Source organism: Myotis brandtii, unplaced genomic scaffold (assembly GCF_000412655.1).
Source record: "Myotis brandtii unplaced genomic scaffold, ASM41265v1 scaffold535, whole genome shotgun sequence".
NCBI lineage: Eukaryota > Metazoa > Chordata > Mammalia > Chiroptera > Vespertilionidae > Myotis > Myotis brandtii.
In genome coordinates, this window is record NW_005369964.1 from 442,367 (window position 1) to 455,621 (window position 13,255).

The 13,255-nt window shown below is 45.1% G+C and overlaps 1 protein-coding gene and 1 pseudogene across 6 annotated transcripts in view; one reads left to right on the forward strand and one right to left on the reverse strand.

Annotated features, from left to right (window-relative positions):
* Positions 1 to 13,255, reverse strand: part of BTBD7 (BTB (POZ) domain containing 7) — a 73,730-nt gene that overhangs the window by 37,459 nt on the left and 23,016 nt on the right. The window lies entirely within an intron of this gene.
* On the forward strand, positions 25 to 1,446 carry LOC102246170 (annotated as a pseudogene).

Below are 13,255 nucleotides of genomic sequence, written 5' to 3' on the forward strand. Positions count from 1 at the left end.
TCTCCTGCGCAGGGCCAGCAGCCACAACCCTGAGACACAATGGTGAAGGTTGAAGTGAACGGATTTGGCCGCATTGGGCACCTGATCACCAGGGCTGCTTTTAACTCTGGCAAAGTGGATATTGTCACCATCAATGACCCCTTCATTGACCTCAATTACATTGGTCTACAGGTTCCAGTCTGATTCTACTCATGGCAAGTTCAAAGGCACAGTCAAGGCTGAGAACGGGAAGTTTGTCATCAATGGAAAGTCCATCTCCATCTTCCAGGAGCAAGATCCTGACAATATCAAATGGGGTGATGCTGGTGCTGAGTATGTTGTGGAGTCCACCGTATCTTCACTACCATGGAGAAGGCTGGGGCTCACTTGAAGGGTGGAGCTAAGAGGGTCATCATCTCTGCCCCTTCTGCGGATGCCCCCATGTTTGTGATGGGTGTGAACCATGACAAGTATGACAACTCCCTCAAGATTGTCAGCAATGCCTCCTGCACCAACTGCTTGGCCCCCCTGGCCAAGGTCATCCATGACAACTTTGGTATCATGGAGGGACTCATGACCACAGTCCATGCCATCACCACCACCCAGAAGACTGTGGATGGCCCCTCTGGGAAGCTTTAGCATGAGGGCCGAGGGGCTGCCCAGGATATCATCCCTGCTTCTACTGGTGTTACTAACGACATATCATCCCTGAGCTGAATAGGAAGCTCACTGGCATGGCCTTCTGTGTATTAGCTGTGGATCTGATCTGCCCTGGAGAAAGCTGCCATATACGATGATATCAAGAAGGTATTGCCCTAGCTGGTTTGGCTCAGTGGATAGAGCATCGGCCTGTGGACTGAAAGGTCCCAGGTTCAATTCCGGCCAAGGGCATATGCCTGGCTTGTGGGCTTGACCCCCAGTAGGGGGTGTGCAGGAGGCAGCCGATCAATGGTTCTTTCTCATCATTGATGTTTCTCTCTTTCCCTCTCCCTTCCTCTCTGAAATCAATAAAATATATTAAAAAAAAAAAAGAAGGTATTGAAGCAGGCATAAGAGGGCCCCCTTAAGGGCATCCTGGGCTATACTGAGGACCAGGTTGTCTCCTGTTACTTTAACAGTGACACCCACTCCTCCACCTTTGATGCTGGAGCTGGCACTGCCCTCAATGACCACTCTGTCAAGCTCGTTTCCTGGTATGAAAATGAATGTGGCTAGAGCAAAAGGGTGGTGGACCTTATGGTCCACATGGCCTCAAGGAGTAAGAATCCCCTGGACCACCAGCCCCAGCAAGAGGAAGAGAGGCCCTCAGCTGCTAGGGAGTCCTTGCCCCAGATCAATCCCCTGACACACTGAGAATCTCCTGACCACCATTTCCATCCCAGACCCCCTGAAGAAGGGAAGGGGCATAGGGAGCCCTACTTTGTCGTGCACCATCAATAAAGTTCAGTGTACCCAGCCAAAAAAAAATTTTTTTTTCTAATTAATTTCCTTTCAATGTGCACGAATTCATGCACCGGGTCTCTAGTATTAAAATAAATGAAAGAAAGAAAAGAAAGACAGAAGGAAGGAGGGAAAGGGGAAGGGGAAGGAGAAGGGGAAGGGGAGAGAAGAGAAGAGAGAAATAAGTAGTACTATGTTGTTTAGTTTTGTATTCATATCCATATTGACCTGAGTACTACACAGTATTTCATCTTTTATCTGATTATATTAATGTCTGTCATGTTCAAATTAAATCCAATTTCTCAGACCTTGACTATAATAAACACACAATTTAGGCTAGGGAAAAAACAAAGCAAAAGAGAACAGAACAATTCTTCCTCTATTTCGTCATTTCCCTACACTATGTCATCCTTAGAATTTCTGTATCACAGAGAAAAGGTTTTGCTTATTGCTGATAAAAGGTTTCTAATTAAATAATCGATTTAATATCAATGGGCCATTAAAGAGTTGATGAGATGATTTTATTTTAAATTGATTTAAAATCGAGTTTAATGGTAGAATTATACACCATTGAGGCCACATCTAAACTTACTTTTATAAATAATACTTCATATTTATCTCTTAGATTTAGGTTCAGTGTTTTCATTTTATTGCAACTTCTAGGATTAAACATGATTACATTCCCCCTTTTTTTAAAAAAAAAAAAAAGAAAAATTACTTGGTTTTCAAAGGTATTAAAGAGCAAAGCATCTATTAGGTGCTTAGGGTGATTCGAACACAACCAAAATTTTGATTTGGTCTTTAGGAAGTATGTAATACATTAGTTGAGAGGAAATGAGACAGGTATATAGGTAATTCCAAAACAAGAGGTAAAAACCTAAAATAAAGTGTTTCAAAAGTTTGCAGAAGTAGATAATACTTTAATTTGGAGTGGATAATACTTTAATTTGGAGTGCCTAAGGCAACACCAGGGAAGTTGTGAGTTTGGTTTTAAAGGTTAGGGTAGAATTTGGGCATTTAGTGACCAAAGATAAAGATACTCCAACACAAAAGAACAGTGTGAGCAGAGGGTCAGAGGTGGAGTGTTTGTAGTCTATCTATATATATAAAAAGAGGTGATATGCAAATTAGGTTGGGACACCGTAATGGTCAGGACCAGCTCAGGAGGAGGGGCCAGGCGCAGGCCTGGAGCCTGAGAGAACAACAGACAGGGCGGCCCGCACCCGGCCCCAGGCCCGGAGCTAGAGAGAACAACACACAGGGCGGCCCATGCCCGGAGAGAACAACGCGCAGGGCGGCCCATGCCCGGAGAGAACAACGCGCAGGGCGGCCCATGCCCGGAGAGAACAACGCGCAGGGCGGCCCATGCCCGGAGAGAACAACGCGCAGGGCGGCCCATGCCCGGAGAGAACAACGCGCAGGGCGGCCCATGCCCGGAGAGAACAACGCGCAGGGCGGCCCATGCCCGGAGAGAACAACGCGCAGGGCGGCCCATGCCCGGAGAGAACAACGCGCAGGGCGGCCCATGCCCGGAGAGAACAACGCGCAGGGCGGCCCATGCCCGGAGAGAACAACGCGCAGGGCGGCCCATGCCCGGAGAGAACAACGCGCAGGGCGGCCCATGCCCGGAGAGAACAACGCGCAGGGCGGCCCATGCCCGGAGAGAACAACGCGCAGGGCGGCCCATGCCCGGAGAGAACAACGCGCAGGGCGGCCCATGCCCGGAGAGAACAACGCGCAGGGCGGCCCATGCCCGGAGAGAACAACGCGCAGGGCGGCCCATGCCCGGAGAGAACAACGCGCAGGGCGGCCCATGCCCGGAGAGAACAACGCGCAGGGCGGCCCATGCCCGGAGAGAACAACGCGCAGGGCGGCCCATGCCCGGAGAGAACAACGCGCAGGGCGGCCCATGCCCGGAGAGAACAACGCGCAGGGCGGCCCATGCCCGGAGAGAACAACGCGCAGGGCGGCCCATGCCCGGAGAGAACAACGCGCAGGGCGGCCCATGCCCGGAGAGAACAACGCGCAGGGCGGCCCATGCCCGGAGAGAACAACGCGCAGGGCGGCCCATGCCCGGAGAGAACAACGCGCAGGGCGGCCCATGCCCGGAGAGAACAACGCGCAGGGCGGCCCATGCCCGGAGAGAACAACGCGCAGGGCGGCCCATGCCCGGAGAGAACAACGCGCAGGGCGGCCCATGCCCGGAGAGAACAACGCGCAGGGCGGCCCATGCCCGGAGAGAACAACGCGCAGGGCGGCCCATGCCCGGAGAGAACAACGCGCAGGGCGGCCCATGCCCGGAGAGAACAACGCGCAGGGCGGCCCATGCCCGGAGAGAACAACGCGCAGGGCGGCCCATGCCCGGAGAGAACAACGCGCAGGGCGGCCCATGCCCGGAGAGAACAACGCGCAGGGCGGCCCATGCCCGGAGAGAACAACGCGCAGGGCGGCCCATGCCCGGAGAGAACAACGCGCAGGGCGGCCCATGCCCGGAGAGAACAACGCGCAGGGCGGCCCATGCCCGGAGAGAACAACGCACAGGGGGGCCCATGCCCGGAGAGAACAACGCACAGGGCGGCCAATGCCCGGAGAGAACAACACGCAGGGGGGCCAGAGCAGAGACACAAACCCACAGCGGGGCCTGGCCCTCAGCAGCTCCATAGCTGTGGCGCTGGGCTGCTGGGGGCCAAAGCAGAGACACAAACCCACAGGGGGGTGCGGCGCACCAGCAGTCCTGCCTCTGTTTGGGAGCTGCAGAGGAAACACCTTTTCTGACCACTCATTTGCTAAGCTTGTAATATGCCACTTGCTTGGGTAATAAGAATCCAAGAAGGTGATCTAGGGTTTTCCACCTCACTCCTAGAGGGAAAAACGAAGGTCCACTGCTAGAGGGGCTAAGAAATGTCATATCCTGCCCCAGCCGGTTTGGCTCAGTGGATAGAGCCTCGGCCTGCAGACCACAGGGTCCAGGTTCAATTCTGATCAAGGGCATGTACCTAGGTTGCAGGCTCCTCCCTGGGCGGGGACCAGGTCAGGGCTCATGCAGGAGGCAACCAATCGAAGTGTGCCTCTCACATTGATGTTTCTCTCTGTCTTTCCCTCTCTCTTTCACGCTCTCTAAAAATCAATGGAAAAATATCCTCAGGTGAGGTTAAAAAAAAAAAAAAAAAAAATGTCATATCCTATGAAAGAGACATCTTGAAAATGCCTAAAGAAAGTTGTCATTTTTTCGTGAAGGGACTGGGTCCGTGTTGATGAAAACACCTTAGCAGCTGCAGAGGCCAGCAATGGCAGCAGCAGTGGAGTGATGCGGGTGGCACCTTCTCCTGATCAGCCTGGTCGCCTCCCTGAGGGTTCCCAGACTGTGAGAGGGGGCAGGCTGGGCTGAGGGACGCCCCTCCCCACCCAGTGCATGAATTTCATGCACCGGGCCTCTAGTATGAAAAATAATTTCAGTTCTAAAATAAAACATGCAATTATATATTATACTTTACAACTCTAGTCATAATTTTAAGTAAAAAAAATTAAGTGCTAAATTTCATTATTCAAGATGTATAACTTGAAAGTCATTTGAACTATCATTCCTGAACCTCAGATTAATTCTTCACCTATGTTCCACGTTTAACTAACTGAAACTTACATATATTATTCTGATCTGTTGCTAATCGTCTCTAACTTAGCTCCATTATTCTCTGAGGAGTATATATAGAGTCAGAATAATTTGCTAAAGAGGAAACAATTACAGACAGAAGTAAAATGAACTGCCAGCTCAACAAACTAAGACAGAAGGAAGTGTGTCAACATGGGGACAATGGAGAGGATGGGAAGATGGAATGGATTAGTGAGTGAGGACAATTAGTCTTTGCTATTTGTTTCAAGGCACACACTTGGAATCTGACCAAGTTGCTAGGGAAAAAATTAGGTCATTACTTTGTTGTTTCTCTGTTAGATTTTTAATTCAATAGAATGTAATCACATGCATTGTGACTAAAAATATGGGCAAGGCATTAGAGCCCATTTTGGAATTAAAGTTATAAAATTCTTAAAAACTGAAAAATACTTTCAATTAAGATGAAAAAATAAAATCTGCAGTTGAAAGTGCACTACTCTACTGTAAAATGCCCTGCACTGGAACATAGTAGTGCTAATTCTGGGTTACTTTATTTTGAGGTCAACAGTATGTATGACAAGAAAACAAATTTTTTTAAAAATATTTTATTGATGTTTTACAGAGAGGAAGGGAGAGGTATAGAGAGTCAGAAACATCGATGCAAGAGAAACATCGATCAGCTGCCTCCTACACACTCCCTACTGGGGATGTGCCCGCAACCAAGGTACATGCCCTTGACCGGAATCGAACCTGGGACCCTTGAGTCCGCAGGCCGATGCTCTATCCACTGAGCCAAACCGGTTAGGGCAAGAAAACAAATTCTTATAGCAGGCTCATGGGTTGTTAAAGTTTATAAGAAAACCTATAATTCTTCTAAAGAATGGATTTTTACTTAAAAAATTATAAATCCATAGTATAGTCTCACATTTTCAGAGCTATTTACTCAATGTATGCTAAGGTCATTGTGAAAAGTCAGCAATCAAACACATGATCCTTCATTTGAGGCTCTTCCAATCTAGTCATCTATTTTGGGATTTTATACATTAGTCCTTTTAATATAGGTACTGTTGTCAACCAGGCTTCTAAGTTGCAACTGCAGAAAACAACTCTAGTTGGCTTAAACAGAAAACGAATTTATTTGAAAGGATATTGTTAGCCCAAAGTTGCTAGGAAAGCTGGAGACCAGGCTCAGAAAACAAAAGAGAGCAAAGGAAGGCTGAAGAGTGAGGATTACATCCACAGAAACAGCCCAGCAAGTATCTGTGCTGCCCTGGCCCTACTGTGCTTGGACAGTGAATGCCATCACGGGTGCCACTGACTTCTCTTTTTCCACTAGAAGCATCTGCCTGACCACTTCAAGAAAAAATTATCTATAGTCCTTACTTTCAGCTCCAGATTCAAAAAGTCTAGGTCATGTACTTAATCCAGAGAAGGCTGAAAAAGCAAGTATGTGACCTTTTAGATTTTTATATTGGGAGTTGAGCTCTGCCTTCTATTAAGACCTATATACAGTGAGAAATTAAAACTAGGAAGAAGGTCCTTGGGCTGGGCAGCCAAAAAAGTCATATAACCAATTCAGGAACACTGGCCTATTTAGGAAAGAATGGCCTACTCAGTAAACAGCCCTCTGTTCTCCGGCTAAGTGCTCTGAAGCAAAGTCTGCATGGTGACCTACTCAGGCTGCTGCCCTGTTTTTAAACCTCCTAGCTGGACTTGCATTTCCCTTCTGGAAGTGCTTAGCCCCACCTCAAGTGGTTCAGCACCAGTCAGGCTTCTGGATGAGATTCCTCAGTTGATGCTTCAATCACTAGCCTGCTGTTTTGTTCCTACAACTAGGCCACAGTGGCCTCCCACCCTCATCCCTGGAAACTGGTTCTCATACTGTTCCCCTCTCTCCCTTTGCCTCAATTCCTGGGCTCGGGATCACAAGAGCTGGTATGAGTCACAACTTCATTACTTACAAACTAGGAAAAAGGCTAGTTATTAATCTCTGAGCTCTACTATACTCACAGGTTGTCAGGATGACCAAATGAGAGAAAGTAAAAGCCCTTTGTAAACGAAAATTATAAGCATGATCTCGTAAGTTAACATTCCTGATAGATATGATAAATTCCCTAGTTCTTTAGGACTCTGGCCTATGTAGGTCTCTCTGGTTCTTCTGAACCCCAATTCCTGGGTTTATTATAAAAATTAATTTGTCGCCCTAACCGGTTTGGCTCAGTGGATAGAGCATCGGCCTGCGTACTGAAGGGTCCCAGGTTCGATTCCAGTCAAGGGCATGTACCTTGGTTGCGGACACATCCCCAGTTGGGGGTGTGCAGGAGGCAGCTGATAGATGTTTCTCTCTCATCGATGTTTCTAACTATCCCTCTCCCTTCCTCTCTATAAAAAATCAATAAAATATATTTAAAAAAATTAATTTGTCATCAAAGCGGTATGATTCATAATTTTATAAGTCCTGTACCTTAGTAGTAATAAAAAGCTTATCCTAAAAACAAAACCCTCTGCCCTATCTCTTTTACAGTCCCAGTCCTGCTCCCTAGAGGCAACTGCTCAATTTTTTATCTCTTTCTTTTGGTATTTATCTCTCTGAATTGCAATTTTTGTTAAATCAATATTCAGTATTAACATTATGATGACTATTTAAATACTGCTTACAGCTGAGCCAAGCAGTTTACTAGAATTATATTATCTTTCATAAGTAATTTAATTTTTTTCTTGGAGCTATTAATTTCCTCTTTTCCCACTTTGCTTTCTATACATCTATTGCTAATTCTTCATAAAGTCACCAAAAATGCATACAATCTTTCAATGTCACTTGTCACTCAGTGTTCAAACAACATTCAGGTAATTGATTTCTCCCAGAGGGAGCCTTTCAAGCACCTCCCCCTGACCTCCTCCCCAGACAAGTCTAGACTGGATACCCACTAGATCAATGGTTCCCAACATGGTGCACATGGCCCATAGGGGGGCAATTTGATTTTTAAGGGGGCAATTCGGGAATGAGTTATTAGTGAGTTTTTTGCATTTCTTATGGTTCTAGGAGCCTCATATACAGTATATAAATATATATTGTGACGTATTTATGCATTACAGTTCTGTTACATATTTTGAAACTTTATTTGCTATTTTTTTCATATCACTTTACATTATTATTTTTTAAACAATTTCTTAGTGATTTCTTCTTCAGTACTTCAACTGTGCTTTTATTCTTTTACTAGGGACCCAGTGCATGAAGATCCATGCACTGGGGGGGGGGGGGGGGGGGGGGCAACCTGCACCCTCTTCAATCTGGGAGCCCTCAGGGGAGCCCTCTCCAATCTGGGAGTTTCTGTCTGTCTTTGCAATCATATGAGTGAATTGTCTGAGACCCCCAACCCAGTTTGGTTTGTTGCTCACAGAATAATAGAGGCATTATTTTTTCTTTGCTCCATTGGTGGAGATTTCCTGGAAGTTTTAGGATATCTTCCCTCTAATTTTTCCTAGACACTCTGATTTTACTTAAGTCTCTCACCTTTGCTTTCCCTCCATCCCCAACCACAACAGTAACTTGCTCCAGGATCACTTTGCTCTACTGTCCAGGAGAGCCATCAGCCACCAGAACTACAATTCCCAGCATTCCTGGTGCTCCCCACACTCTGGGCTTCCGCTTCCAGTCCTGGGGCTGCCATTAAAACTACTATTCCCAGAATTCCTGGTGCTCCCCAAGCTCTGGGTTTTCCCCAACCAAGGGAGCCACGTCCCCCTAAGCCTCCGGCTCTCCTGCTCTACTCTCCATCCGGTGACTGAGGGAGCCATGTAAACCCCAAGGGAGCGACCGAGGGAGCTATGTCCCCCGCAAACTGCCGGCTCTCCCACTCTGCTCTGTGTATGCAAATAAGTGCCATTTTTGTTGGGTTAATTTGCATACTCACTCCTCATTGGCTGGTGGACGTGGCTTAAGCGTAGCAGAGGGATGGCTAATTTGCATGTTTCTCTTTTATTATATAGGATTTTTCTCTTTCATGGATGCCATGTTTTTAGAAGCTTGTTTAGAACAAGTTAATGGCCTTTTAGGCTTCCTCCACGTGAATAGTTCACTTTTTGAATAATAAAAATTATATGTCACTAGGGGGCATCAGGATTTTAGAGATGCTTAGGTGGAGCATGGCCAAAAAAAGGTTGGGAACCACTGCACTAGACCTACTGCACAGCATAGCTAGTAACTAAGATTTCCCTTTCTTTTTTCCTGTGTTAGACCCATTTTTTGGATCCATACCTCCTTTTTCTTGGTTTATTTCATCGCTAGTGGAACATATCCTTATTTCCAAGATGACCTGTTTTTACCTTTATAGCATTCTATTTATGCCTCACGTCAATAAAATATTCTTTTATATAAAGGTATTTTTATTCTGTTAAAGATTTTTCCTGCTTCTTTCGCTGCTGTTTCTTAGTTCTAGTACTTTGTTCTTTTTGTTCTAATCTGTCTCAATTGGGAAGTTTTTCTCAAATGTCCAGTGAGCCTTAGATGGGTTTTCGTATTTAAGAATGAGGCAGTAAACAATTGTTTGGAAGCCCTGTTGCACAAACAGGCTTGCTGACTACAGTAGTCCCTCCTTATGCACCAGGTTTTCCTCCAATAGATGTCTGAAACCACGGACAGTACCAAACACTATGTATACTATGTTTTTTCTGCACATACATCCCTGTGATAAAATTTAATTTATAAATTGGGCACAGCAAGAGATTAACAACAATAACATAATAATATAGAACAATTATAATAATATACTGTAATAAAAGTTATGTGAACATGGTCTCTCTCAAAATAGTTGTTATACTATATTCACCTTTTTTGTGATGTGAAATGATATACAATGCCTATGTGATGAGATGAAGTGAGGTGAGTAACACAGGCATTGTGAAGTAGCACATGACTCCTATAAGGGTTACTTGAATATAAGCACTGTGTACGGAGACAGTCAATTTGATAACCCAGGTGGCTACTGACTAACGGATGACTAGCATATACAGTGTGGAGATACTGGAAAAAGGAATGACTCATGTCCTGGAAAGGATTCAGAGCAGGATGGCACAAGACTTCATCATACTACTCAGAATGGCACCAAAATGGCAAATAAGGGAGGATTGCTGTATTCGTCTTTGTTAAACAACAGAAGGCTAACTGGCTTTTTCATTGTATAATTCCTGAACATAACTATAGTGGAGCTCCAAAACACCACTACATGTTGGCTATTACATTTCTAGAGCTCTAATTTATTGTCTTACTAGAGGCCTGTTGCACTTAGAGATTCGTGCAACAGGCCTTCCTTCCCCTGGCTGCCAGCACCCGGGACCCAGGCCTTTGCTGCTCCAGCTGGAGCCTTCAGTCCTCACTGCTCCAGCCAGAGCCTTCAGTCCTCACTCCGCGCCTGCGTATGCAAATTAACTGCCATCTTTGTTGAGTTAATTTGCACACTCTCCTGACTGACTGGTGAGCATAGCGGAGACGTGGTCAATTTACATGTTTGTCTATTATTAGGTAAAAAATATCCACTTGGCTTGAACTCTGCAGGGGAAGGCAAGGGGGTGATTTCACCATTTAGTTTGTAGGTGTTCACATAATTCCAGATTTCAGCCTGTACCTTACCACCCCACCCCACCCCTTTGTAACTATTTCCAGATTTGGAATCTTTCTACTTCGATTTCTTTAGAAAACAAATCTCAGGTCTCTTATGTTTAGATGGGGGTTTGAGGTGGAGAATTGAAGGGGAAGGTCAGGATTTGCCCACCTGGGCAAGTGATATTCGTTAAGAACAAAGAAATTAACCACTAAAACAAAATGAAAGTACTGATATCTCTATATATAAAAGCATAAGCAACCATTCCACTGTTCGCTGACACGCAATGACCACCAGGGGGCAGACACTCAATGCACAGGCATGGAAACATGGCCAGACTGATGAATCTCAGAGGGAAGGGGGGACAGGAGAGGGGGGGAAGAGATTAGTCAAATATCTTACACGCATATTAGAGGCCCGGTGCATGGATTCGTGCACCAGTTGGGTCCCTCAGCCTGGCCTGCGGGGATCAGGCAGAAACTAGCAGTCCAATATCCCCTGAGGGGTCCCGGATTGTGAGAGGGCGCAGGCCAGGCCGAGGGACCCCACCAGTGCAGAAATCCGTGCACCAGGCCTCTAGCATAAACATATATATACATATAATGAACTTAATAAAAGGTGGTACAAACTAGGGAGGGGAAATGGATTGTTTAATAGAGGGGTGCTCAGAAACCACATCATTATATGGAGTAAAACAAAACCCCATCCCTTTCTAACACCATATATAAAGGTGACTTAAGGCTATAGAGCAGTGGTTCTCAACCTGTGGGTCGAGACCCCTTTGGGGGTCGAATGACCCTTTCACAGGGGTCGCCTAAGACCATCGGAAAACACATACATAATTACATATTGTTTTTGTGATTAATCACTATGCTTTCATTATGTTCAATTTGTAACAATGAAAATACATCCTGCTTATCAGATATTTACATTACGATTCATAACAGTAGCAACATTACAGTTATGAAGTAGCAACGAAAATAATTTTATGGTTGGGGGTCACCACAACATGAGGAACTGTATTAAAGGGTTGCGGCATTAGGAAGGTTGAGAACCACTGCTATAGAGCTATAGACCTCTCTTCTTTGTTAAGCCAGTAATTAGTTCTTTATCTGCTTTCCAGCTTCCCAAAATTTCAATACCCCTTTTTCCACTATTGTTTTCTTCTCAGGTATCTTTGTCCTTAAGGGTTTATACTTTTTTTATTCATGTACTATAATATTAGGGCTTTGAAAAAAAAGAAATGTATATACCATCTGTTATGAAAGAAATCAAATGAAGTTAAACCTAGTCTGAAAATGCCAGCCCCATTATCTGTTTAATTACTTCCCTAATAGTGACTGTCTACTTGTCTGAATAAAATGCATTCTTGGTGTAGGCCAGGTTCTCCTTTTTATCCACTTGCCAAACCACTCTGCTGTCTGCCTATAAATGCCTCTTTTTATGATGCTCTTGAAACTATTAAATCACCTCTCTACCTTGAAGGGCTTATCTTGTTTTAAGGTCCCAGCCTCCCTTAATAAAATTTGTCTTCCTTTTAAAACCGGGTTTAACTTTCATTAACTTATTCGACCCACTTACTGAGTACCTACTATGTGCCAAGTATTGGGGATGCAAAGATGAGGATATGGTCATACCCTCAAGTTGCCCAACAGGCTAGTCTTACAGCCTTTCTTAACTGGGAGACTGTCTGAATCACAGAAAATGATTTTGGTGACTATTTTCTTAATTCTCACCAAAAGGGTACATAAGTAGTATCATGTTGGATGCATGGGAGAGAAGCTAATTAATTACACACAACAGATGCCTCAGAGCATTATACAAGTTAAAACATGGTACTGAAATATTGAAATCCAGTTTGTCTAGTTCAAGAACCTAAGCTTTTAAGTTTTATGGTATAAAATCCCTTTTCAAGTGACCAAATATTCTCCTTCCCATGGGAATGAGGTAAAAATTATGCTGCAAGTATGGTCTGTTATAAACCTTAACATGAATAGTACCATGGGTATGGAGAATAGATAAGGACTACATTGAGTGCAAAAGACAAAAGGCCAAGTAACCAAAACTCTGAATTTTGAAAAAAGAAAGGAAACAGGGAGCCATATGCAGCCAAATTTAAGGGATTTTAAGTAACCAAGATTAAGGAAATAAAAGGAATGTTTTATATCATAAATATACAAAAAAAAAGTTTCTAGCTAAATGATTAAGAAATTATCTCATGCCCTGGTTGGTATGGCTAAATGGTTGGAGTGTCATCCCTTGGACCAAAGGGTCTCTGGTTTGATCCCCAGTCAAGGGCACATACCTGTGTTGCAGGTTCGATCCCTGGCCCTGGTGGGGATACATGCAGGAGGCAACCAATCGGTATGTCTCTCTCACATCGATGTCTTTCTCTCTCTCACACCCCCTCCCTTCCACTCTCTCTAAAAAATATCCTTAGGTGAGGATTAACAACAAAAATTATCCTAATATATATTTAAAGAGTTAGGTGCCGTCACGACCAAACAGGCAACCGGTCACCATGAAGTGCATGGAGCACCTTTCGGAAATGTGGGGCGGGGCTGGTGGCGGGGCGGGACTGGGGACTGTTGAGCGGCAGCAGGGATGGCCATGAGCTTAGCAGAGC